The sequence below is a fragment of the Pezoporus wallicus genome, unplaced genomic scaffold, assembly GCF_028554395.1.
Source record: "Pezoporus wallicus isolate ANWC-B61680 ecotype Strahan unplaced genomic scaffold, APGP_CSIRO_Pwel_v1 contig_6926, whole genome shotgun sequence".
Lineage (NCBI taxonomy): Eukaryota > Metazoa > Chordata > Aves > Psittaciformes > Psittacidae > Pezoporus > Pezoporus wallicus.
In genome coordinates, this window is record NW_026636843.1 from 2,262,307 (window position 1) to 2,289,421 (window position 27,115).

Consider the following 27,115-nt stretch of genomic DNA (forward strand, 5'->3'; position numbering starts at 1 on the left):
AGCTTCTGTAGTCCTGCATCTTGTAATTCAAGAACAAAAAGACACTAAGTGAAAGTGAAAAGCATCAGTTCCAAATCTGATAAAAGGACATACTTTCTAATGCAGCACATAATTAGATTATAGAACTCAATGCCACAGGATGTCACTGATGTCAAGACCTCACCAAGATTCAAAGAAGGACTTGGCACATACTACTTTTTGTATTCTTGGGAATCTTAGGTAGACTAACAGTTAAAAAGTTTTAAAAGAGAGGTTATGTGCCATGTTTCATGATTTAAGAGACAATACTTTAAGAAAGAATTTGGATAAAAGTTCCCTGGAAATGGGTTTTTCCATGTCTGCCTATTTGATTATTTTGTTCTTTACTATGTTTGTTTTGTTTGCATTTTCTCTGGTGATTTCTGGGCAGTCTTGAAGGGAGACTGTAATAATGAATCACTATTTTGTTCCATTTACTATTATCTTAGTACTGTACTAGCATCTTAGTATCTCCTATGAAATCCTAGTATTAGTACTTTGGTCTTCCATTTTGCAGAATAGTTGTCCTATGTTCTACTGTATTCCACTCCATTACAGTTAATGACTGGATTTGCCACCTATTGTCAATTAGTATAACCATTGCCATAAGCTATACAGCACTGTGCATGTGTTTGGAGCAGCTGTGATATTTCTAGGCACAGGACCAAATACATTTTTGCTGTGACAGCTATGCAATTGATTCCATGTGTCCCAATTTTCTTCAAGCCCTACCTTAACCTTCAGCTATGCTATTGACATCTTGCTTCACATTCTGCAGCTGGAAGACGTGTGCAATGTCTCCAAACGAAATAGTTTGCTGCTTATTCTTCTTATTCTCCAGTTTCCTTACCTCATTTTTTCCCCCTTCTTGCCTGTCTTGCTGCTCAGAGAGATAAGGTGTTCTTCTTCCTCCTTTTGTTCTTAAACCATTTCTTTTCTAATTCATTAGCTTTCCTTTGCCCAGCTCTTCTGTATACAAAGACTTTCAGAGCAAGTAAATAATTATAGGCACATGCATAAAAAAAACTTCTCCTCAAGTCAAATACATTAACTGAAAACTGAATCAAAAAGAGAGTGTGAAAGATTCTTGATAGAGTAAGGATTTTGATTTTGAACAGTATTCTCAAAGAATTCTTCCTTCCACTGTTATTAATCTGATTACATTCTCAAAGCCGGGGGGTGGGGAGAAGAAAACTTTTAAGTATTTTAAGTATCTGGTAGAGGTTTTGGAGGAAAATGGTAGTAGTCTATTTATTATTATTGGTATTATACTAAAAGCCAATTTAATTATATAGTATTAAAATCACCTACAATTTTTAAAGATTCAGATTCAACTCACTTGTCAGAGGCCTCATTCAACAGAAGCTATTAAAACTGATAGCAGGGAGATAAGCCATACTGTTATCTTCATACAGGTTCAATTAACTCCTACCATTGCTTTCATCTGACACCTACCCACTACAAAACTTGGTAAGTTCTATAGGGGTCTGAGAGTAATGAGAAAGTAAGTGAACATATTGAAGGTGTGGGCACATAGATCAGCTGCCTTTGTAGGGCTAGCTGTGTGAACAAAACACTGGAGGGCTGTAGCTGCCCTGAAGAAAAGCAGAATTCAGACAGTGCTCATGAAATGGACACTGTAGAGAGACAGTGAAGATGCCTGACCCAGGGATAATGCTTGAGAGAAGATGGGCAGCCCCAACTCCAGCTAAGATGGGACTAGCTACTACAAAGAAGGATGTGGTGTGCTTTGTCTTCCTCCTTCCCTAACAAGTTCTGTCACCAGAGGTTTTCAAGATACAGTTGGACAGAGTACTAGGCAATCTCAAGGCTTCTTTTTCCCCAGCAAAAGGTTGGCCCAGGTAACCTTTTAGGTCACTTCCAACCTAGGCTGTTCTGTGATTCCATGAATTGCTTCTGCTTTCAAACTGTTTATTTTTCTCAGCTTTCAGATGCATGCCTCACTAATCAGAGGTGGTCCCATCATTATTTTCTTTTTTTTTCTGGGAAAGAAAATATTAAAGTAACATAAAAAGTATATGTTCTATGCTTGCCATCTTAAGCTGGTGTATCCTGCACAACACTACAAAACACCATGTGGATTACACATTCTTCTCAGTGCTGCCTTTTCAGGTATCTGCATTGCACTCACCATATGGTTTAGATATATCTGAGGGTTTACAGTTATTCTGCAAGACTGGTTTTAGGCTGAATCCAGTCTACAGAACATGCACTGAACACATTCTGGCATAAATATGCTACTGTAGTACAACATTCAATAATAAAAGAGGAGGAGCTGATTATCAACAACAAGGAATTTAGTTTGAAACGCCTAGAAGAAATGGATCCTATATTACATGGGATAATAAAAAGTAGTAATACTGTTGGTCTCATAGAAATGTGAAAGGTGTTTCCAGCCTATCAGTATTAACAAACATGAGCTCAAAATAATTGGTATGTGTATTGTTCTTCACCTTTTACATTTTTATTGAGACTTAATTCTCATTGATAACAATTCAAGTATCATGAAACAATGAAATACCTTTAATTTTAAAGCCATCTACTGGGAAAAGAGTGTACTATATTTTTATTAAGTACTACACAAATACAAAAAATACACCCTAATGCTGCACAAATACTGTATTCCAGCTATATTTTGGCCATTTAACTTTTATTAACAGCCACTTAGTTTTAAGCTTGCTTCTTTCTTGATATTTCATATTGTTAAAGAATTGGGAAGAACAGATTTAGCTAAATGATCAGTGGTTTGCAACAAAAAGTTTTCACCTAGATGCCCATGTTACCTTGTCAAGTCTGCCAGCTGTCTTTGTTTTGGCAGGATTTGTGTTGAAAACAGTGTTGATAACACAGGTACACCTTGCTTACTGCTGAGCAGTAAGTTTAAAAGGCCTTTTTTGCTTCACACACCATCCCACCAGCAAGTAGGCTGGGGGTGCACAAGAAGCTGGGAGAGGACACAGCTGGGACAGCTGACCCCAATTGACCAAAGGGATATCCTATATCATACGGTGTCATGCCCAGTATATAAAGCTGGGGTAAGAAGAACACTGGAGGAGGATGTTTGGAATGATGGTGTTTGTCTTCCCACGTAATTGTTATGTATGATAGAGCCCTGCTTTCCTGGAGATGGCTGAACACCTGCCTCCCCATTAGAAGTGGTGAATTAATTCCTTGTTTTGTTTTGCTTGCATGCATGACTTTTGATATACCTGTTAAACTGTCTTTATTTCAACCCACAAATTTTCTTACTTTTTCTCTTCCAATTCTTCTCCCCATCCCACCAAGACAGAAAGAATAAGCAGCTGTGTGGCGCTTAATTGACACCTGGGGTTAAACCAGGACACCAGCTTACCTTTCCAAGTCAAGTTCTCTGTTCCAAATTTTGTCATCAGTTAGAAAGAACTTTGTTGTCCGAGAAGCTAGGGACCAGGTTAAGAAAGCTAAGGCCCAGTTAGAATTTAACTTAGCTAGAGGTATTAAAGATAACAGGAAGGGATTCTACAGGTACATAGCAAATAAAAAGCAGACTAGGGAGAATGTAGGCCCCCTCAGGAAGCTCTCGGGAGAACTGGCTACACAGGATTTGGAGAAGGCTGAGGTTCTGAATGACTTCTTTGCCTTGGTCTTCACTGCCAAAGGCTCTGACCAAACCACCCAAGTCTTGGAAGGCAGATGCAGGGACTGTGAGAATGAAGACCTTGCACCCACTGTAGGAGAGGAACTGGTTCGAGACCATCTTAAAAATCTGAACATGCACAAGTCCATGGGTCCTGATGAGATCCATCCGTGGGTCCTGAAGGAGCTGGCAAATGAAGTTGCGAAGCCGCTGGCCATCATATTTGAGAAATCATGGCTGTCAGGTGAAGTTCCCAATGACTGGAAAAAGGGAAATATAACCCCCATTTTCAAGAAAGGGAAAATGCATGACCTGGGGAATTACAGACCAGTCAGTCTCACCTCTGTGCCTGGCAAAATCTTGGAGGAGATTCTCCTGGAAGGCATGCTATGGCACATGAAAATCAGCAAGGTGCTTGGTGACAGCCAGCATGGCTTCACTAAGGGGAAATCCTGCCTGACCAATTTGGTAGCCTTCTATGATGGGGCTACAGAACTGATGGACAAGGGTAGAGCAGTTGATGTCATCTACCTGGACTTGTGTAAAGCATTCCACACTGTCCCACACGACATCCTTGTCTCTAAATTGGAGCGACATCAATTTGATGGATGGTGGATGGTGAACTGGCTGGATGGCCGCAGGCAAAGAGTTGTGGTCAATGGGTCAATGTCCAGCTGGAAACCAGTAACGAGTGGCATCCCTCAGGGACCGGTCTTGTTTAACATCTTTGTCGCTGACATGGACAGTGGGATTGAGTACACCCTCAGCAATTTTGCCGATGACACCAAGCTGTGTGGTTCAGTTGAAGTTTAACCATGCCAAGTGCAAGGTCCTACACCTGGGTCGGAGCAGTCCCAAGCACAGCTACAAGGTGGGCAGAGAAGAGATTCAAAGCAGCCCTGCCGAGAAGGACTTGGGGGTGTTGGTTGATGAGAAAATTAACAGAAGCAGGCAGTGTGCAATTGCAGCCCAGAAAGCCAACCGTATCCTGGGCTGCATCAAAAGGAGTGTGACGAACAGGTCGAAGGAGGTGATCCTGCCCCTCTACTCTGCTCCTGTGAGACCTCACCTGGAGTATTGTGTGCAGTTCTGGTGTCCTCAACATCAAAAGGACATGGAACTGTTGGAACAAGTCCAGAGAAGGGCCATGAGGATGATCAGGGGACTGGAGCACCTCCTGTTTGAAGTATAATATAAAACCACTACTACTACTACTGCCACTAATAATAATAATGATAAGGGAAATAACAGGGGTAGAGAATATAAAACGAAAAGGAGAAATTAAAAAAAGAAAACAATTAGCACAAGTGATGCACAATACAATTGCTCACCAGCAGCTGACTGATACCCAGCCTGAACTGAGTAGTGATTTGGACCTTCTGGGTGACTTCTCCAGTTGATATACTGGGCATGATGTGCTGTGGTATGGAATACCCCTTTGGCTAGTTTGGGTCAGGTGTCCTGTCTCTGCTTCTTCCTGGCCTCCTGTGCCCCTCCTCAATTGCATAGCATGAGACTGAAAAGTCCTTGATCGGGGTAAGCATTACTTAGCAAGAACTAAAAACTTCAGTGTATTATCAGCATTGTTCTCAGACTAAAGTTGAAAGCACAGCACTACACTAGCTACTAAGGAGAAAAATAACTGTTAGTCAAACCCAGGACAGTATCCTGGCTTGTATCAGAAATAGTGTGGCCAGCAGGACTAGAGTTGTGATCGTCCCCCTGTACTCGGCACTGGTGAGGCCGCACCTCAGATACTGTGTTCAGTTCTGGGCCCCTCACTACAAGAAAGACATTGAGGTGCTGGATTGGATCCAGAAAAGGGCAACAAAGCTGGTGCAGCATTTAAAGCACATGTCTTGCGAGGAGCAGCTGAGGCAACTGGGGTTTTTTATCCTGGAGGAAAAGAGGCTCAAGGGAGACTTTATCGCTCTCTACAACTACTTGAAAGGAGGTTGTAGCAAGGTGGGTGTCAGTTTCTTCTCCTAAATTACAAGCCAAAGGACAAGAGGAAATGCCCTCAAGTTGTGCTAGGGGAGGTTTAGGCTGGATATTAGGAAAAAATTCTTTACAGAGAGGGTAATCAGGTATTGGAACAGGCTTCCCGGGGAAGTGGTGGCATCACCATCCCTGGATGACATGTAGATATGGCACTAACTGATCTTAAATGTCCTTTCCAACCTAAATGATTCTGTGAACTCCTGACATGGGATAAAGAAGTAGAGATGGCAAAAATCTTAAGCATGTTACAGTCCAAATTTTTCAACATCTGTGTTTTTGAGGTAAGGTACATTTGGCCTATGGATATTTTGTCTTCTTCCCAATCTCATAATGAACTGAGACTCACAATCACATAGTCATAAATTCTCCAAGGGAATGAGTCTGCTACAGTTGTAGTTATTTGTACGATATTATTTAATTCTCACTAGTTATTAAGTTCTGCAGTGCCCAAGTGGCAAGATTTAGTGCCAACAGAGACTTCAATTGCAACATAGAATATCAAGAGCCAAAGGATAAGCTGTCCACTGCAAATGAGGTGATGATGCTGAAGAACTGAGAACTGGCATTTGGCCAAATTGAAAATTTGTATAGGACAAATGGAACGAAGAAATGATCTTAATGAGCAGTGGATAATTTTTGTAAGACATGACAAAAAGATGTTATTGTTCTTGTCAACCTTATCTCTCATTGTCCTTAATTTCTCTCCCCAAATTAGAATAGTATCTGTTCCTAAAATGTTCATGCCAGCCAAATTCCGACACAGTGACACAGTTAACTCCAAATAATCAATAACCTACAAAGCAATCATTATTTGTGACTTTGTATGTTTTAACAAATTTAAAGTGGTGGTTATGACTGCCTCTGCCTTACCAGGAAGCAGTAGCAGGTATATATTGTCTGAAAGAAAGATAGTATTTAGTTGATTTGTGACTTTGCTGTGCTGCTACTTCTCTACTTAATGTTTGGAGCAATTTACAGACTCAGTCTTTATGAGAGTGAGATATTTGAAATAGTAGACTGGTCCCAGCATTCTGCAAACAATTACATGTCAATATCTTTCTATAGCTCTTCCCAGCTATTTCTCACATGAGCTAACGGATAGTACTTCAGGCTTTGCAACCGTAATTGGCCTGTTTAGCCTCTAATTACCAACTGCCTGAAAAAGATGCAGCTTTATACTAAGGACCCAGTGAGGCCCCTGTAACTACTCCTTGTTCAATAGGACTAAATACAACATCATAGCACTTCTACAAGAGTTTATCATGGTTCACTCCATTTTTGTTTTCGTTTTGTTTTTTTTTGCACATATTCCCCAACTTCTAATTTGGAAAATGCCATCTTTTTTTACATTGGGGATTTCATTTACCCTATTGGCAAGGAGAAATTAACCAAAGGAATTTCCAAGCATCTGAATTAAACAGAAGTCTCTAAGTTGAAAGGATAGAAAGGCTAATAAAATGCATACATAAGAGAAGGCAAAGTGAAAGCAGGCAAACCCTGCTAGAAATTCACTCTGTAGCTTGAAAAAGATTTATATTTTTCTCTACTAACCTGTAAGCAAGTTATTACTGATACAGAAACTGATTTTCACAACCTTAAAAAATAATAATACAAGAAAACTTGTAGGAGTGATTTTTATGGAACAGAATTACAATTTGGACATTGTTTGAGAAGGCCATTATTTGCAATTTTTAAGAACAGTTTAACTATACCCAAATATCTATGACATTATATTAAACATCCCTCAAGTAACACTGTATGCACTCGGTCTGTCATTATCAAGGTACTCTGCTGCCCTCGAAGTAATAGATAGCATTTAAATAAGTGAGCTATGAAATCACAATTCACTTTGAGGAGACTTTCCTACTACTTTACTCTTACCATGGCAGTGGCAGGTAACTTCACTTAAGGGCCATTTTCTATACGCCTATAGACCAAGGGGCTCTATTTGAAATCCCAATAAGAGTTCTCCTTCTGCCCCTTCTCATTTAACAGAAAGTTTGTACTGTGTAACCTTCCACAGGGTAGAGCAGAGGATTGAATCCTCTCAGCTCGAGCATGTAAAACTCTTCATTATTACCATGACAGAAATCTCATTTTCCAAGTATACTCTGTCTCTTCCAGAATATACATGGTTTAAATGCAGATGCAGTCAAAATCTCATTAATGACTCAGATCAACAGAAGCCATTGATCATTAAAACATAAATGCAGTGACTTCTAAATCTTAAAATGGCACAGCAGCTGTGCATTTTGGGAAATGAAAGAAACTGTGACTATAACGTAACCCATGAATATTTTCCTCCTGCTACCTAGGAACTGCTGAGAATTTTCCAGTTAAAATGAAAAGAACAACATAGTCTTTATATGACATTTTCAAACTATTTGATGAAAAAAAAAAAACAGAAATGTTCCAGGTTTTCCTTGATGTCTATCATACGTCGCTTTCTTGATATGTATGTAGTCCGCTTACACTCTGCAAAGAGTTGCTTGAAAAGAACTTGGAAACCTTTTCCCTTTATTTTGAAAGCATGGGATTTTGTATGCCTCTACATTCTCTACAGTGGCATATCTTACTGGACTACACATTTCAAAATACAATTACATTTTTATATAAATTAACCTAAAACATTACTTGCTAGTAATGGATTAGAATGCAGACTATGCACAAGTGGCACGTAATGGCCACTAGTGGGACCCACTGCCTTCATCACTTACTGGATTATCTGGCAATTAAAGAAATAGAATTAAATAAAATTAAAGCTAAACATAGTGTAAAAGAGAAATCAGATGGCCATCACCTGAGATCTCTAATACTCATAAAAAAGTAGTTCATCTCTATTTCTCGATTTGTATTAAAATCCTATGTATTTAATAGGAATTGTGAAAGAACCCAACTATGCAAATTAAAGGGGGGGGGGGGGGAAATGACATTAAGAAGCAAGAAGAAAAAAGACCACGAAACTACAAATAATAAGATATCATGGTTAAAAATATATTTCATCTAAACTCAGAAGCCCACAATTTGGAACAGGTGTTTATAATTTTTTTTCAATTTGCTGTAACATGCAATATGTGATCTGATTGAAACAAAATCATAACCAATCAAATCATTGTCGAGTACCTAAAACCACTGTGTGCTGCAAATGAGCTCTTTGGAAGTGAATAAGAATTACTAGGTGATTCCATCCCAGAATTCCTGTGATAAAGAAAGTGCAGCTGGAGTTTTGCACAGCAGCAATACAAGATGTCTAGCGGAGCAGAATTTAGAAGAAGGCCGACATCTGCACCCATTCCCAAATCTAAAAACTGTGAGAAAGCAAATACATCCCTCTCATACTATAAGCAATCCACCTTGGAAAGCTCACCAATTCACTGACCAGACATGTTGAAATCTTACGTAAACTCCCTTCAGCACCACATATCCCAGTCTCTGCAAGAACTGATGCAGCTTTTATTTTCCAGGAGGATTAATGAGCAAACTCTTACATTAGTGCTTGGGGTTCTGCCTTTTTTTTTTTTTCCTGGCAATGTGAATACTACCATTTTTATCTGTTAGTGTTTAAGAAAGACAGTAGCAAATCAGGTTGCAAGAGTTGTTCTTCATAAACTCCCTGGGATGGACATGGCTCTATTTGGTTTAAAATAAAAAGCAGCACACACACAGTAACCCCTTGGGAAAATGAAATACCAACAAAAAGAAAATCTTAGCAAAGAGCAAGTAAATGCAAGCTCATGAACAGTACTTACCTAGCCACTACAAATTAGAAGTTCCCCCCTTTTCCACTCTCCTCTGCCTGAATTACAGTCATTATTTCAATATACTTCCAAGAACAAGTAGTGTGAGTGTGCTTTAGGGGTCTGTACTGGAAGACTGGAAAACACAACAAGCTGCAGACTTATGATGCATGAATGAAGCAAATGTTTGTCTCTTGGCAAAAAAAAAAAGCCACTCGCCTCTTACTGCTAGACTTATTTTGCTGTTATTATTTATCCTTTCCCTCACAAACAAGAAAAACAGGAAGATCCTTGAATATCCTCTCAATTTCTTCTTGACTTGTAGATCTTTACCTACCCATCAAGAAGCCACAGCCCCAGGAAGATGTCTCTGTACACCAAAGAATATTTGCATGACTAGCATACTAATTTTGTCTCAGGCATTTGGCTTCTACAGTTTAACTGCCTTCATTGCAAACAAAGTGCTTAATGGATTTGGGTAGTAAACACATACAGAGCTATGACAACTGATCAAGAAACAGCTGAGTAGGTATGACCTGTGATCATATTTATTGGCATTTCATTTAAACCCTCTTCTGAATCATCATTTGCATCATCATCTAAGTCTGATCTCTTTTTTTCAATAAGTCAGTACTTCTTGTCTGCTTGTTCTAAAACCAACAAGAAATCAAAATTCAGGACTCTACTCCTCCACTCCAAAGCCTGAGAGTCAATAAAGTTGTGTAGGAAGAGATTTCTCACCTTCATTAACAACACAGTTGAAAGCAGCAAAGGCCCCTAAAAGTAGAGGAAGACAAAGAACTTCCTGTCCATGAAGAACATAGGTATAGTAGAACAATAAAAGCTGGCAACCCATGCTGGCACCATAAGACCAAATTCCTTTTGGCTAAAGTGCCCTAAAGATTTCTATAAATGTGCAGAGATTTGACAGGAACTCAGGCAAACTTCTCTTTGTACAGCAAGTGCTGAATATCCATGGTGTTTCTAACAAAACCATGTATTAGAAAAAATGTAAAAGAAGATCATGCTTTTGAAGCATGACACAAGTACAGCAATCCATCTAGGTTTTAATATACTGCAGCAATTAATACTGTCATGCATATTTTATCTTGAATGTTTTGCCATTACTAGAGAACTTGCTTGCTGTTTCTGTTAGGGGAAACAAGGGAGTCACCAAATATTTCCTTCACACAATCCTGTTTACTTACAGTAAATGTCAGGACATCTGACTTTGTCTAAAAACTGGATACAAAACACAGCTTTCATGCTCAGAAATAAACATTACCAGAAAAAAACCCAAACTCAGCATAAAAATCCCTAGAACACTGAAAGAGTTTTGCCTTTTCTTTCTTTTTTTTTTTTTTTTTGGCATCTTCACAGCCAAATGGCCATGTCTACTGCTCATGTTTTTAGCCATTCACCTTCACAGCTGCAGCCAATAAATTCACTGATCTCTGAACTTCTATTTCAAAAATACCTTTTTTTTTCCTCAGGTGGATGGGTACACATTCTGCTGCAGCCACTTTGTGGCACAATTCTACTGTTTCCAGCAGCAACTACATAAAAGAGTGTTTAATTGTGCCTTCTGTGAAGGAAATATGGTGAGCTAGCCTAATCACCAATTTAACTAAGTCTATGAACAAAGTTAGAGATTGAGGTTAAAGAACTTAATTTAACCCATTTTAACAGATTGGTCAGACCCACTGTCAAAGGCCTTTCCTCTATCCTTTTTTTTTTTTTTTTAACTGCCTTCTGAATTTCTTTCACTACTGAAAAACCAAGATTTTTTGTTTACTTTTTTTTCCTCTCACTAATGTGAAAGATCCAGTAAATCAAAGTAGTTATATGTGGCCTTTAACATATAGATTTTTTTGCATGGAAGTAAAAATTTCTAAGACTAATTTTACATAATATTTTGGGTATTTTTGAGACTATCAGCCCACTATGTGCAGGGTAAAACTACATGTTTTAAAAATTTCTTTAAAATTAGAATACTCAGTGATATATAGTCTGAATTGATAATATCTTTATGAATTCAGACTGTCACTCCTATCTATATTAGGAAGGAGACCTTCTTTCTCTCAGTCGTCAAAAACTGAGCATCATTTTCATCCTGACATTTTAAGTTCACCTGTTGAAAATGCCTCTCACTAAGAATAAATATAAATCACACTTCCTTTTGATGTGTAATAACTGCTGGTATTTTAGTCTTGGAATTTGCCTGGACCATTAACAATAATTAAACAAGATGCTCACTATGTTCACTCTGTTTTAATATTGGTTTAATATTAATATTAAGTGTCCAGAGAAAGATGGCAATGTTTAATATTTAAATATCAAACACTTTGATTAAATATCAGAGTGTTAAACTAACATTAAGGAAGTCTGAAAACAAGTTTATAGAACTGTCCATAAGTCTTTTTGGGTTGTAACTGCCAAAAATGCTTTTTGAGATTTGCCAAACAGGCATTTTTTTCAAAAAGTAGCCTGACCCCAAGCTCACAAATGTGAACTGTAATTAATAAGCAGCATTTCAAAGCTTGTGTGTAGTACTGGGCTGCACAAAAAGATGCATGTCTTCAATAAGAAACAGAATCTGCAGGATTGACACTAAAATCAGGTATGAGTGTAGCAGCACAAAGTGTCAGGACAAATGGTGTTGAGTATCAACTCATTCTATTTACTCTCTCAAACAAATAATTATTTTAAACTCTTTCTATTCTTCTAGAAATAAATGGAATTTCCTAATAGAAAACATTAAGCTGATACACCTCTCAGTCAGGTCTGCAACTTTCTAAATACCTGAGCAATTCCCCCAGAATTTATTAGGCTTGGTCCAAATAACCTTACACCTTGGAGCCATTATACTTCCTCTCAAGATCCATCCTTCCCCTTTCTCCAGAAATATTATTCTACATCAGTCATTTATAAGAGTTCAATTCTGTTTCTCCCAAAAACTCCCATCACAGCAGTTTGAACTCAAACTTCTAAAGAAAGCTGCAGGGATTTTTGCAAACAGAAAAACAAAACAAAACAAAACAAAAACCGAAACAAAAATACTAAAAAAACCCAAAACAATACCCAAACAAAAAAATGGAAAGTTCATATTTTGAATGAATTACTCATTTCAGAACATGTGCAAAGGGGTTTTAAGACCAAAACAATGAAATAAACCAAAACAAGAACCAAGAAAAGCACTCCCTAGAAACCACCTATTCTCAATCCTGAAAAGCTACAGGGATTGCAGACAGTGATAAACATCAATTGCCTGGGTGCAAATGTAAAAGCCTTCACATTTACCCATTTTACATCATAGCTGCAAATTATCAAAGTGCAATTTCCACTGTATTAAGGAGACAGCATATTATGCTTCTAGCTTTCAGTCAGGTTTAATAAAGATAAATCCTTCTACTGAATGAACAGTACCCCTTGGCTACTTTTAAAATAATCCATTGAGAATACTGCAATATTCCATATATTTATAAGAAGTGTTGTGTTTCTTTAAGGAAATACCACAAAGAAACGTTACTTTTTTCTTTTTTTTCATGTATATGGAATAAAAATGAAAATACTGTAAGTTTAGTAGGTTTTTTTTGGTGGGGTGGTTTACGGTTTTGGGTTTTTTTTTTTTGCTTTAATTATTGACAACAGTAAAAAGATAGTTTAAGACCAACTGTGTCAGAGTTTTGGATACCAAGTGTGACAGGCTCTGCAGGTGTACAGTGCTTTGCTTATTGATACAAATCGAATCTGAACATAGCAATTTATTCAGCAAACCAAACCAATCACTGCACTGCAGTTTTCTCTTTCAGCTTTCATTTCCCAACCAAGTACTTTTAACCACTTTGCTACTTTTGCTTTATAGGAAGGTTTCAACAGCTATTAGAGGTTGTTTTACAGTGAGAATATGGGGGTTTAAAAAATTTTAAAGACTGTTATACTCTTCTACACCTGATATCAAGTACTGCATCTTTTACATCTGCTCCATGATACTTGCCTGTCTCCAAACACGCTACCATTAAATATATTTCTCTTCCCCTTACCCTAATAAAAAACTAAACCTTACACCATGCAAAGCATTTAAACAGCTTACAAGTGAAATTTATTCTAACAAACTGTGGGTATTTGTCCAAAGAACAATATTACCTCAAATCCTTATTTTTCATTAAAAACCATACTGATAAGAAGATTCTTTAATGCAACCTTGTTGCATGTTATCTTGTTAAAAGATATTTAAGCAAAGCAGTCCTTCAGAATAACCAACACGGAAAGATCAAAAATTGAAAATGTACACCAGATTGTCCAGTAGATACGTGAGGAAAGCTAAGTAACCAACTCAGGAAAAGCATACTGGCAGCCAACTAAAGGGGAAAAATAGAGCAATCTTAGTGTTGAGCCAATATATAACCCTGGATTAATAGCTAGCCTTGGCAAGGCTCAGATGTGAAGATGCTCACATAGGGCATCCCAGACTTGCTGCTACTAGAGGTTGTTGCTATGGTAACCAGTGAGAGTCAGCCAACAGTAAAATGAATTTGGAAAAGATAGTTAGGAAATACTGAAAGGAAGAAAGAAAAAGAAAAGAAGGAAAGAAGTTTGATGTCTGCAGGTAGATGCACAGTTGCATCATCTGCTGTTTACTCCACTACAGCAGAGGAGTCTGCCTCCAAAAATGGAGCCAAATTTTCATTTTACCATTCATATTTGAAGAATATTACTGCCCCTATGAGTTTCTAATTGAAAGAAATTAGTGTTTCATTCACATGACAGCTTGTCAATGACTCAGCAATCCAGCAAATCAGCCGTCTCTGAAAACTGCATGGAACTGTTAGAACATTGTTCTCCTCTGAACTGTTTACAGGAAGTTTGGAGTGGCCCATTTCTGTCTCTTGCCTTTAAATCAGCCTGGGGATGGTTCCACCCTGACATGTAAAAGTAAAAGGACTCAGTGGAAGAAGTATTTGTCACTGAAACAAAAGGATTTGGAACTTTACAAATCTGGTGGAAAACTCGGTTGATTATTTATTTACTTTTTTTTAAACAAAGAGCAAAGCAGAGACTGGTCTTTTTAAAAGCAAAATTTGTTTCAAAGGAGACTAGCTGAAACTGCAGTCGTGGACCATAAATCACAGTGCCCAAGCCCAGATGTGCAAAGAAAAGGTTTTGGATGGCAGTGTCGCTTAGCAATAGCTGTGGAAGTATATGCCAGAGAGGTAGTTATTGTTGTTTATTTGCTGTACTATCAACATCATACGCTAGAAAGCACAATTTTTAGGAATCAGTGTGTGCGCACTATATTATCTTATCTTGTGCAAAACACTGTCACAGGCCCCTGGAAAACTTCTGGAGTACTGGCTGAAAGAGATAAAAATGAAGTACTACCTCTGGTAAAGCTGAAGTGCTGAACTAGAATTCCCCACAAGCACCTTTTCCTAAGATTGACTGTATGCCACAATCAAGAGGATGAGCAAGAAAACTTCGTATTCAGGCCTAGAAATCTTCAATGGTTGATTTGTTTGCATGTATTTTTCAAGCACAGAAAAGTCGTGAAGATGGATAGAGACAAAAAAGCTGAGAGATAGAACAAGCTTGGAAGAAACTGTTATTTTCGGAGAATAAAATCTAGAGAGGCATTTACACAGAATGTGCTTTCACATAAATAGCAGGCACAACCATGGTTTGAGAAATTGGTCAAGACTGTCCCCTCTTCCAGCCCTGGGAGGGTGAGTACCCAAGTCACTTCACCCTTCTGAGGTCATGACTCGGGAAAGCCACTTTGCCATGCTCTGCCTGCTTTTCTCCATAAGTAAAATGGAAAAATACAGACCTACTCAGGCTTTTTAAAGTGCTTTAATGTTTAAAGAAATGAAAAGTGCTAAGCGAATGGTAAATATTGTTTGAGTAGATTAATACTTGGATGATCAATATACATTATGAGACTGCTTTTACTCATCATGTTTCGCACAGCTAAGGGAATGCAAGAAATAATAATAATAATACAATTATTCTAGCTGGTAGAAATGTCCCTAGTGAAGGTTCCCAAGTTTCCTAGAACACAGAGAAAGCTGTGGTCTCATTTACTTACACTTTAATGCAACTTATAGTGTATGAAACCAAACTTATGCCTGTCATCTGAATCAGACTGGCTCAGGGATTTTATTAATTGACCGTTTGTGTTGACTTGATTTACAAAATATTCCAGTGAAATTTTTTTTTGTTGGTTTTGAAAATGAAACAAATTAAAACCAAGTCATTGAGCTAATACTCATATTGAGAATTCTTCTAGTACTTTCTTTGAAGAGCCTTATGAAGGCTTTAGCTACAGTCTGATACTAAGCAAAGGAGTACCAAGATCACAGAACTCCACTTTCCTAGATCCATGAAAACAAGTCCAAATAGATTTCATCAAGTTACAAGTTTCAAAAGGTTATATGCATTCAAAAAATATGGCATATCTTTTTTTTTGTAAGGAAGCAGACCTCAGCTAGGAGTATATGAAACATTCCTACAAGCACAAGCAAGAAAAATAATGTTCCAAATATTTGGAGAGTAACCTTGACAGTGACAAAATATTTGCAAATTTTAGATTTAAATTACTTGATAGCAACTCTGTCAGCAAATACTAATCAGAGAGCAGAGGTATCATTATCTAGCTGATTTTTATAGAAAGTAGGCATATGGTAGATTTTCTTCTATTTTTTTCATATTTAGGAAGGATAGCGGGTATTTTTTTAACAGATAAGAGCGACTTTTTGCTTTCAGTAGGTGACTCATAATACTCACCTAGATGATTACTATCCCTATGAAAAGCTAGATCATCCAAAGTACACTAAAAAATGAAAACTAAACAGAAATCTCTCATGCAGAATCCCTTGATCATTTATTTCTAATGCATTTGAACTCATGTGGATAATTTCAGTGGTCTGCAATAATGATACCAGAAGCAGGCCCTCATAGAAGCCTTCCAGTTCCTCCAAAGCTTTTCAAGCCTTTGGTCTATCTGCCACCCTCATTTCTTGGAGGGTGTGTGCTGTAGAATGTGGACAAAGATGAAGCTATGGAGATTTTCACACTGAAAGAAGAAGTTCCCTTTTTCACAGATGGTGGCTCCACAGTCCTTTTGTTATTTGCATTCTCTATTGAGAGCTTCAAGAGAATGGTAAAAGTGTGAGTAACTCTCACGCATGCAGAATCACCCACTTATAAAACATTAGGAAAGGAAGAAACCACATAGCTCAGAATATAAACTTGTTTTGATAAGACAGATAGTTTTTTGAACATCAACATATATTTGCTTGTCTGTAGCTTCCCAGCATTTGCTCACTGTAGTGCCATGTCCTCCATGACATAAATTTTTGCTTAAGCGATCAAATATCTTGGGGCAAGCCAATATAAACAAGTACTTCAATTTAACAAAGTGTCGTGGTTTAACCTGAACCAGCAACTAAGTACCAAGCAGCTGCTTACTTACTTCCCCCACACCTTGTGGGACAGGGAGGAGAAAAATTACCTGAATATGGTAAAACTCAGGGGTTGAAGAAAGAACAACTTAATAACTGAAATAAAGCAAACTATAATAGCAATAATTATAGTAAAAATGATGATGATGAAAGGAAAAAGAGAGAGAGAAACAAAACTAAGAAACACAAGTGATGCACAATGCAATTGCTCCCCAAGTGCTGACTGATGTCCAGCCCATCCTGGAGCACCAATAGACCCCATCTGGGTGATGCCCCCTGGTTTATATGGTGGAAATGATGTGCTGTGGTATGGAATACCCCTTTGGCTTGTTTGGGTTAGGCGTTCTGTCTCTGCTTTCCCCTGGCTTCCCGTTCCTCTCCTCACTGGCAGATCATGAGAAACTGAAAAGTCATTGGTCAGGGTTAGCATTACATAGCAAATTAAACATCGGTGTGCTATCAGCATTGTTTTCAGACTAAAGTCGAAAGCACAACACTGCCCCAGCTAGTAGGAAGAAAATTAATTCTATCCCAGACAAAACCAGGACACAAAGCCAGCCTGACATAGAAATAAACAGAGGTGCACTCATCTATTAAAAAAAAAAAAAAGAGAGAGAAAAGATAAGCTAAGAGCTGGGGAAAAAATGAGTGCTTTTAACTCATAAATGAAATAAAATCACTGTGATAATATGTACATTTATGAAGGTAAGAACTTGCTAGCCAGCCATCTGATCTAAAGCCAGTAGTATGTTACAGAACATGAAGAAATCCAGAAAAAAACCTCATGCAGTTCTCACTGTTGTTAATTCTATAGCTAAACATTACCTCTCATTAAGAAAATACCTTTTTTTTCTCCTTAATTTCATTAAAGAATGAAAACACTTGCGTTTCTTTTAAGTACCTTTGAAGTGTTTGTCACTAGTCCTAATGTTTTACAGGAAAACATCCCTCTTTAGTTTTTAAAGCAAGAATAGTTAGATGCCAGTCTTCTAGGAAAATTTGGATTCGCCTTTCCCGAATTCATTAATCTCTGAAGTCCATCTAACCCTGGAATAGTCTGTGTATGCATGAAATATGAGAATGGAAATACTTTTTAGCTGCAGTAGATCTGTATCTGTCTTTCATAGAATCATACAATGGTTAGGGTTGGAAGGGACCTTAAGGATCATCTAGCTCCAACCCCCCTGCCATGTTCAGGAGCACCTTCCACTAAGATCAGGTTGCTCAAAGCTTCAACCTGGCTTTCAGTATTTCCAGGGATGGGGCATCCACAACTTCTTGGGCAATCTATTCCAATGCCTCACAACCACACAGTAAAGAACCTCTCCCTAATATCTAATCTAAGTCTACCCTTTTCTAGTTTAAAGCCAAACCACCTTGTCCTATCCCTACAGGCCCTTGTAAAGGAATATGTATTTTCTCCCTTACAAGGAAGAAGAATATTTTATTTGCCTAAATACAGGTTATCATCAGGGAACTTTTATTTATGGACCGTAACTCTCTCTAGGGGCAAACCAGTGAACGTGAAGTTTGCTAACAGGCTGTGGATTCAAAGTAGAACATTTTGAGTACTTGTTCTCTGGAACTGGAGACTAATTCAAGATGTGCTGAGAAACTTAGAAAGACTCTCTTTGTCTTCAATGGAAACTAGGTGTAGTTTCTGTATATCAGTCATCCCATATGTATTCAGAATGAAAAAAAAAAAAAAGAAAGGATTATCACTTTGGAAAAATTAGCTCTCATTCAACCTTTTCGTATATTTCACAGAATCACAGATTTGTTGAGGTTGGAAGGGACCACTGGGGGTCATCTTATCCAACATCCCTGCTCAATCAGGGTCACCTAGAGCACATTAGTCAGGACTGTATCCAGGTACTTCTTGAATATCTCCAGGGAAGGAGACTCCACAACCTCTCTGGGAAACCTATTCTGATGCTCAGTCATTCTCACAGGAAAGAAGTTCTTCCTCATGTTCAGGGAGAACTTCCTGAATTTCAGTTTATGCCTGTTCATGTCCTATCACCTGGCACTGCTAAGAGTCTGCCCTCATCCTCTTTGAGGTTTTCCTTTCAGATGCTTATACACATTGTTCAGATTCCCCGAGCCTTCTCTTGTCTAGACTGAACAGGCCCAGCTCCTTCAGCCTTTCCTCATATAAGAGATGCTCCAGACCCTTAACCATTCTAATAGCCCTTTGCTGGACTTGCTGCAGGATCTTCATGTCTCTCTTGTACTGGGGAGCCCAGAACCGCACCCAGAACTCTAGATGAGGCCTTACCAGGGCTGAGTAGAGAGGTAGAATTACCTCTCTTGACCTGCTGGCAATGTTCTTAATGCAGACCAGGATACCATTGGCCTTCTTGGCCACAAGGGCACATCGCTGGCTCAGGTACAATTCTTGACCATCAGAACTCCCACTTCTGTTTTCATAGAGCAACTTTCTGGGAGGTCAGCCATGTAGTGGTGCATGGGGTTATTCCTCCCCAGGTACAGGACTTTGCACTTGCCTTTGTTGAATTTCAGAATGTTCCTCTAGTTCCTAGTTAATCCAGAATAAGCATTTCCTAAATATTTCCTATATATTTAAGAATTAATTAATTTTGTAATGTTCTTTCTCTAATCTCTTTTTAATTTTAACAGGAAATGAAACTGTACATACACAAGCAAAATATTAAGAACAGGGCTTTAAGCAACCTGGTCCTGTGGAAGGTATCCTGCTCACGGCAGGGGGATTGGAAATGGATAAACTCAAGGTCATTTCCCACCTAACCCGTTCTATGATTCTATGATAATAAAAAAGAATCCTGCTAAAACCACAAGCAGGCCAAACTTCTGTCATTTGATCCTTTGCTAACAAGAAACCGAAAGAACTTGGGCAATAAATAACTTAGCTAATTCTTTTTATTATTATTTTTTTTTTAATTAAAGTTTTTAATTGTTTTACCTGAAGAATACTTTGCCTCATTATCTGCCTGCCAGTTTCTGCCTTCGTTGGTGCTAGGAAGCACAAGTGGCCTAGACTCTAAACCTACTAATCTGACAGTCTGACCCCTGATAAGTCAATGTTATAATCTATAGCTTGATGCCTTTTGTGTTAGCTGTCTGTTGCATGCTTCGATGAATATCTGCCTTGCAGGAGAAACGTATGAAAATTACATCATGTGCAACTGATTTGAACTGTTGTGCAACCATGGGACACTGAGCCACTCTGGCGAAAAAGTTAAAATGAACCACAGTAGATAAATGTCAATTTCAAGGGTTTTGACATTATATTATATTTAAATTAAAGGGAATGTTATTCTGGTTCCTTCCTGCTCTGAACTTGCTGGTTTTTTTTTCCCTTTCAGAAGATTCTGATAAAATACATGATCATCATCTGCTAAGGCTCTCAATTCCTCCTTGGTGCAGATGTCAAGGATTATAAAATTTTAATGACCATGGACCTGCATAGCAATGTAAGGTACCAGCATATTTTCAGTAATGCTAGGCATCTGTGAGGACTGGCATCACGTGATATTCCTACTGCTGAATTCTGCATGTCCTAAGACGCATGCTTTGTGGAGATAGAGGTAGCACCAGAGAAAACTCTATTATCATGCAGCAGTCATACGGATGAAATGGAGATTTATGAATCCCTGCCAAAGAAACCATATTATGGACTATAAATTAAAACGGGGGCTTAACATGTAGTGAACTATATACTAGAGAGGCTGATTTGCAGATTACCCTGTCTATTCAGGCCAAGGCAGCTGTAGAGACCACCCCTCGTTAAGCAGTCCTGAGCTCTCCATGAAACTCAGACACTGTAGGTTTGAAAAAGCAACTGCCAAAGCTTTCATAGTCACACTGAAAAGAAGAATCCTCAGCTGTTTCAGCAGGCATTTTACATGCAGAGTACTATTGTAGGATGGTTACTGGTTTGTAGTGGCTTTGTTCTCAGATGTAGTTCCAATGCCTTCCATGGAGAGACTTCAGTTTTACTCCTCTGCAAGTCATAGTGTGTTGCAAGTTCAAAGGACCAGATTTTGGTCTCTGAATTACTGCTACTGTTCATGAATCACAGTCTTCTCAGATCTTTCAGTGCACATTGATGACACTTTCACCTGAATCACCAAATCCATGTAATTCAAGTTGTTTACTATGTTTTGGTGAGCATCTCTTGGAAAGCTCCTCAGGGAAAAATACAATTTTGAATGAGAAGAACTGGATCATAAAATGGAAAAAGACTAAAAATTTCCAGGAACAGCAAGCCTGCCCAAAAACCTGTAAGGTAAAGGGCTAAAATGCCACACTGCTCTACCCCTCTGCATATGCCAGTGCTTCAAGTAGGATCCAAATGATACAACGTGTAAGATTCATCTTGAAATACATTCATATACACAACTAGTATGTCCAATGGGCTTTCCCAGGGAAAGAGAAATGCATAGGAATTTTTGATAGACAATAAACTTAACACAATTATTTCTTTTTTCACTTTCCGCTCATCTAAACAAAAAGCTCCACATAATAAAGCACAAAGTAAGTTTACTCATCACACATGCTAAGTCAGCTTTGAGAGGCTTGGTTTCCCACATTCCTTATTATATTTTATATTACTTTGGAAATTGGCTTACACCCTTAAGGAAAAGATAATTTGGCTAAGCTCTCCTGTCATTCCCCCCCTCAAATAAAAAAATCTGAGAAAAAGGGAAAACCTACCCCTTGACTGCCTTGAAACAGGAAAAAAAAAAAAAAAAAACCAAAAAAAAACAACAAAAAACCAAAACCAACCCCCCAAAAGCTAGATTAGCTTACTTTTTTGCTTATTTGTACAATTTAAAATGATAAAATTCACCTCACATTTCAAATCTCTACAAGGACACTTTGCCTCAAGTGAAAGTAGTTCTACATGGACCATTTTGTGCTTGTCTAATGTGTAAATGTGTTGTTTTATGTTGAAGTAAGTTTAAGCAACTATACAGTACACATACAGTAACTTAGCTATCACTTGAGCCCCGCAAGTGCCATGCCCTGAGGTATGCTACAGGCCATGCTTCATAAGGCAAGCAAAGTAGTTTCAGTGGACTATCTGCAGTAGCATAGAATGTAACAAAATATATTTTAGACATGGTGAAGAAATATGTTCCAGAAAATACATATTTTTTTTTTCTGAAAGGCACAAGGATAACACATTGGAAGGCCATTTTTTCAGAGCCTATCTCCGGTGTTTTAAAGTGCACAAGTTCTAATACAAAGTTCTCCCTTGATTTATTTGCACTCTTGCATGAACAGATTTCTGCTGGTTTTCTCAGAACAGCAATATTAAAGGCAGCCAGCACACCACCATCTCCACACCAGTGGTGAAGTAGTGCTGCCAAAGCACATACGGGTGTGACTCAGTGAATAAGGATCTTTGTAGTAAAGATTGTCCCAGCTCCACAATGGCAAGTACCAGGCAGCACGTAGCACTGCTAATATGCAGTGTGACAGACGATAGTCTGAAGTGCATCTCCTTAAGCAAAAGGCAAGAGAATAATGACTTTCCAACTTCAGGGGACTGCAAAATGTAAACCACACTAATTTATAGCAGGTGGAACCAGTCATCCCAACATATTTTTAGTCACCTCCAACTACTATTTCAGTGGCGTGCATCACTGTGCACACAGTCAAGGATGCACAAGTGGGGCACAACATGTTGTGAACAGCAGGTGCTACCACTCATCATTACAATTTATGTCAAGAGCCCTGCCTGCACCCAGTTCTCCTCCCACTAACCTAACCCAGACCTTGGACTGACTCCCAGCTTGCTTCAGGCAGCCCTCAGGGAGGTGTCCAATACCCAGGGCTGGGGCTAACCCTGCTGTCTCCCACCTGTCCTGCTCAAGGCTGGGGAATGGGGGCCCTGCCCTGTCAACCCCATGGAGAGATCCCCTGCTGCCAGCCCCAGCCCAGAGGGAGCCACTGTCCCACGTAGTGCCCAGGCAGCAATCAATTCCACAGAACAAGAAATGGGCTGACCACAAATACCTATTTAACAAAGTAATGGTCATGATTCTGATGATAAAAGATCATTTTAGTTATGCCAGATTTTTCTTATCTGGTTTTGCAAGCTAAACTCTTCACCTTGTAATTGCCCAGAGTGATGCAAGGTAAATCCAAGTGTAATTTTCCTTTCTTCTTTTTTAATTGTTCTGGTTGATTTGTTTTGCACAGCAAAGCTCCTTACTGAGATGAAGGCTCCTTGTACACAAGCACCTACACCATGCATCTCTAATCATATCCTGTAAATGGCATCAGCAAAAGAAAGGAGTGACATTTTTTCCTCTTGATCACAACAGAATAAACAACATTTTAAAGGTTAAATTATTCAAATTCTACAGTTACCTGAAAAAAAAAAAAAAAAAAAGACATCTCTGCTGTACCTTCAGATTTCTTACGTCCAATTATTCTGATTTTTTTTTATCGTGTCCCAGGCTTCCTGACTACTGCTGCTGAAGGGGCAAAAAAAGTGTTGTAACTAGTGGCAACTCATTTACTTCCACTGATAGCTACAGCTCCCGATACAAGATTTTCAGCTCAACTCAGAGAAATTAGATAAGCTATACAGCAAGTTAGTAAAACGGAAACAGACAACGCCTAAATGCATATCACAATGCCTTGTGCACTAGGAAATTCCTATTTGGATGTCAACTTTATTTGAGGTCAGACAAATGTGACAGTCACAGGGAAGAAATATGAAAGGGTACTTAAAACTGTCTCTGTACAGATTAAGGCAAGATGAAGTAAAACAAACCTAAGGAATTCAGTCTGAAATCCAGTTTTAGTTGATGTAAATCAGTGGAATTCCACTGTTGCTGATGCTACCAGTGACTCCATAAGGTTGATGGAACCATACTGGCTCACACCAGCAAAAAAGATGGCTCTTCAATGATAGAATAGACCACATTGTGTTCAGAAAACATCATAGAATTTGTAAAAGTTTACTGATTTTTTTAAATTTTCTGATCTTGTGGTTATCTACAAAGAAAAGTAAACCAAAATAAAATGAGGGATTCTGCAAAGTAGCAATATATGATTGTGCAAGAAGAATTTAACATGAAAACTCCCCTTCCTTACTATCTTTCATGTCAATCCCTTACAGTCCACTTCCTTTGCCTCCCAGGACCGCCCCTGCTGCTGATCCCCCTGCTTCTAGCTTTGATTTTGCATAGATTATCCAAGATGCAGGTTTACACATGATGATCACTGTTCTTTAACTTAAAAAAAAACATCAGTTTGAGAACTGAAAAGCAGCAGGGTATGACAATCCCAATCATTTTGTCTGTTCCTTATCAATCCATGAAAGTTATACCTTTACATGCAGGCATTTTGATCCAGACCATTCTTTTACCCCGTTTTCTGTTGCTGTTCCATTTCTCAGGCTGCAACACCATTAATGTTTTCACATGGTTATGAAAAATAACTAAAAGGAATCAGGGAAAACAGGCATACCACACTGTACAGAGTAACATTATGACTGAGCTCATAAAAAGAGATGCTGACTGAGGAATTTAAAGTTTTTCAAAACTTTTGATCTTGTTTATACATGTGAAGGTTTGATGTGAAAGCTTGATGTCAACTGTAAAGAGAAACATCTCTCAAGACAAAAATAAAAACCAGACCTCCTGTTGAAACATATCCAGTAACCAAGTTTCTGATCTTGAAGAGAACATCATGTGAATATCTTGCATTTAATATTATCTTATGCCAAGCAGCCCTACTTTTTCATCTCATTATATTTTCTTCATAGGCAAGTGTTTAGTTTCACACATTTGACAATGAATAAAGTTGCTGGAGTAGGCCTTATTAGAATAACTACACAGTTATATTTCCTTTGCACATGGGTCCTGAGATAACAAGCTGTTTTGTGAGGACCCATATGCAAATCAAATATAACAATTACTCTTTTCATTTGTGATAATCATAGTTATCAGTAAGCAGATTCATAATTACCCCTTTTTATTTAACACTGAGTTCTAAACCAGCTGAAGAAGGTCTGAGTCTGTCATTTCAAATATTTCTAGATTTCATTTTTTTTCTGTTTATTACTTTTAACTTTGATTGCAATATATCAGTAGAAAAGAGTTGCTTAATACTAAAGCATTATAAGCAAAAAAGGATCTTAGTGCAAATTAGTAACTTTTTCTTTCTTGTGGTGGTATCTCAAGGTATAAACCAATATCTAACATATAACAGGATTTGTTAAAAAATAGAAAGACTGAAATGGTATTATTCTGATGATAATAGAAAAAATATATTTGAAACATTTTAGCGTTAAAAGGATGATGGTAATCTTTGTTTCTAACAAAATGTTCATTATAAATATGCAAAAATTGTTGCAAACAAGACACAATAGTGATTCTATATAACAAAGAATTTCTTGTATATTTGCTTCTAGTAGCGACACAAAGTGCTTTGGAAATGGCATATTACAGAGCTGTTCTGGGTTTGTAGGTTTGGGGGGGGGGGAGGTTGTTCTTATTTTTAGAGAAATCCAGAGACAGCCTAGATATGCCACATATGAACAAAAATTACTGTTCAAATGTCACTTATGACCTGACACAAACAGGGAAGTGTTGACATACATTTTAAACCATGCAAGAAGGCTAGAAAAACATTTTATCTTCAACTAGTTTATTCATCTTTTGTATATTAAGAGAGGTTTAAAATGTATTCCTATCCACCTGTCAGTGTTCTTCTAATCAACCCTTCGGCAATAGTCATAGAAGGTAATGGAAAAGTTTCATTATGCTTTCATGGAGCAACATAGAACAAACGTTCAAAAATCAGAAAATACTACAGGACAATTTCTGAATGTTTGCAATGTTAACATGTATTTTACTTCTGACCTTGGTCAGACATTCATGTAAATTTGCATACATGTTTTTAAAATATGATGGCTTGATAAAAACAAAGTATGACAGTACCTCAGCAGCAGAGGATTTTTAAGCATAAGATCTATGTGTTTCTATATACTTAGAAATATTAGCTCCATGTGTGACTCATACACATTATAAGGAAATAAGGTCAGAAACTTTGTATAAAAATTTTAAAATGTTACTTATAATGAACCAAATGCAGAAGTTCTTTTACAAAAATGAACAGTAAAACTACCGGGAAATGCAAAAAAAGTGGCATACAGAAAAAACACACGGGAAATAAGAACATTCTTAAATATGCTGGAAAACCATAGTTTTCCAGTGAAAGTGATTAACTATATTGTATATTTGCCAAGTATATTATTTGCATTTCAGATTTCTTTAAGTCAGTGGGTTCTCCCTAAAGGCTCCATAAAAGGGATGAGTTTTGAATAGTATTTGAATGAAGACAAAGGACAGTGATCTAACTCATGAATAGAAGTCTACAAAAGTTAATAGTGAGATCCAGAATAAAAGCCCAGAAGGAGAAAGGTTTTAGGACAAAATAGAGAACAGTAACAGACACTGTGTAGGAGAAAGAAATGAAGAAAAAGCAATCTATAAAAATATGTGGCTGCAGAGCTGGGAAGAGCTTTGAAGGAGAACATTTTCTGTCCAATATAAAGTCTGTTTGCAAGACAAGAGTCTTTTTGTCAGCTACAGGGAATTTCTGATCAGATCACAAGAATTTCACCTTGAAGATCTGAAGGCATTTTCTTTTTGTTTAAGCCATGCTAGCAGGAACACAGCCTGTGTCAAAATATCATCATAACTTAAAATAATGTAAACTCTGTATCTGTGATTTCATTGTCCAATCTACACTCCATACCTTCCACCAAAGGTTAAATAAAATTATAAATTAATTCTATGACAACTTTAAAATCAGCATGTACTGATGCATAGAACTATTCTATTCTTTTCCAAACACAGATCAGCAAGCAGAACATGCTAAAAGTTACTGGGGATGTTGCTATTTCAGTCTGCTAAAGTTGCCTCACGGGAAGTCAGGGAATCACAATTTAACACAAAGAGCAGGGACTCTCCACATAATCTAGCCTGTATTTTCTGTGTTTATGTACAGTTAATTCCTACATAAACTCATAGCACTTCAGATTAAGACGCACGACATCTTAAGTCAAACGAAATGCCTGTAGACTAAAAAGTAAATGAAATTCTTTTTCCTGAAATTGAGCATTGTGTAGGCAGTACCCCATCCAAATTTAGGCTGGGTGTACTAGAATTCTAATAGTAGGTAATCTGAAGTGCTCATTAGAGATATGCAAGTAATTCATTACCTAAGTGTGTCTAATTTAACCACGTTTTCCC

The 27,115-nt window shown here is 37.9% G+C and overlaps 1 protein-coding gene across 3 annotated transcripts in view; it reads right to left on the bottom strand.

Moving 5' to 3' along the window:
• Window positions 1-27,115, bottom strand: part of PCDH9 (protocadherin 9) — a 699,152-nt gene that overhangs the window by 518,366 nt on the left and 153,671 nt on the right. The window lies entirely within an intron of this gene.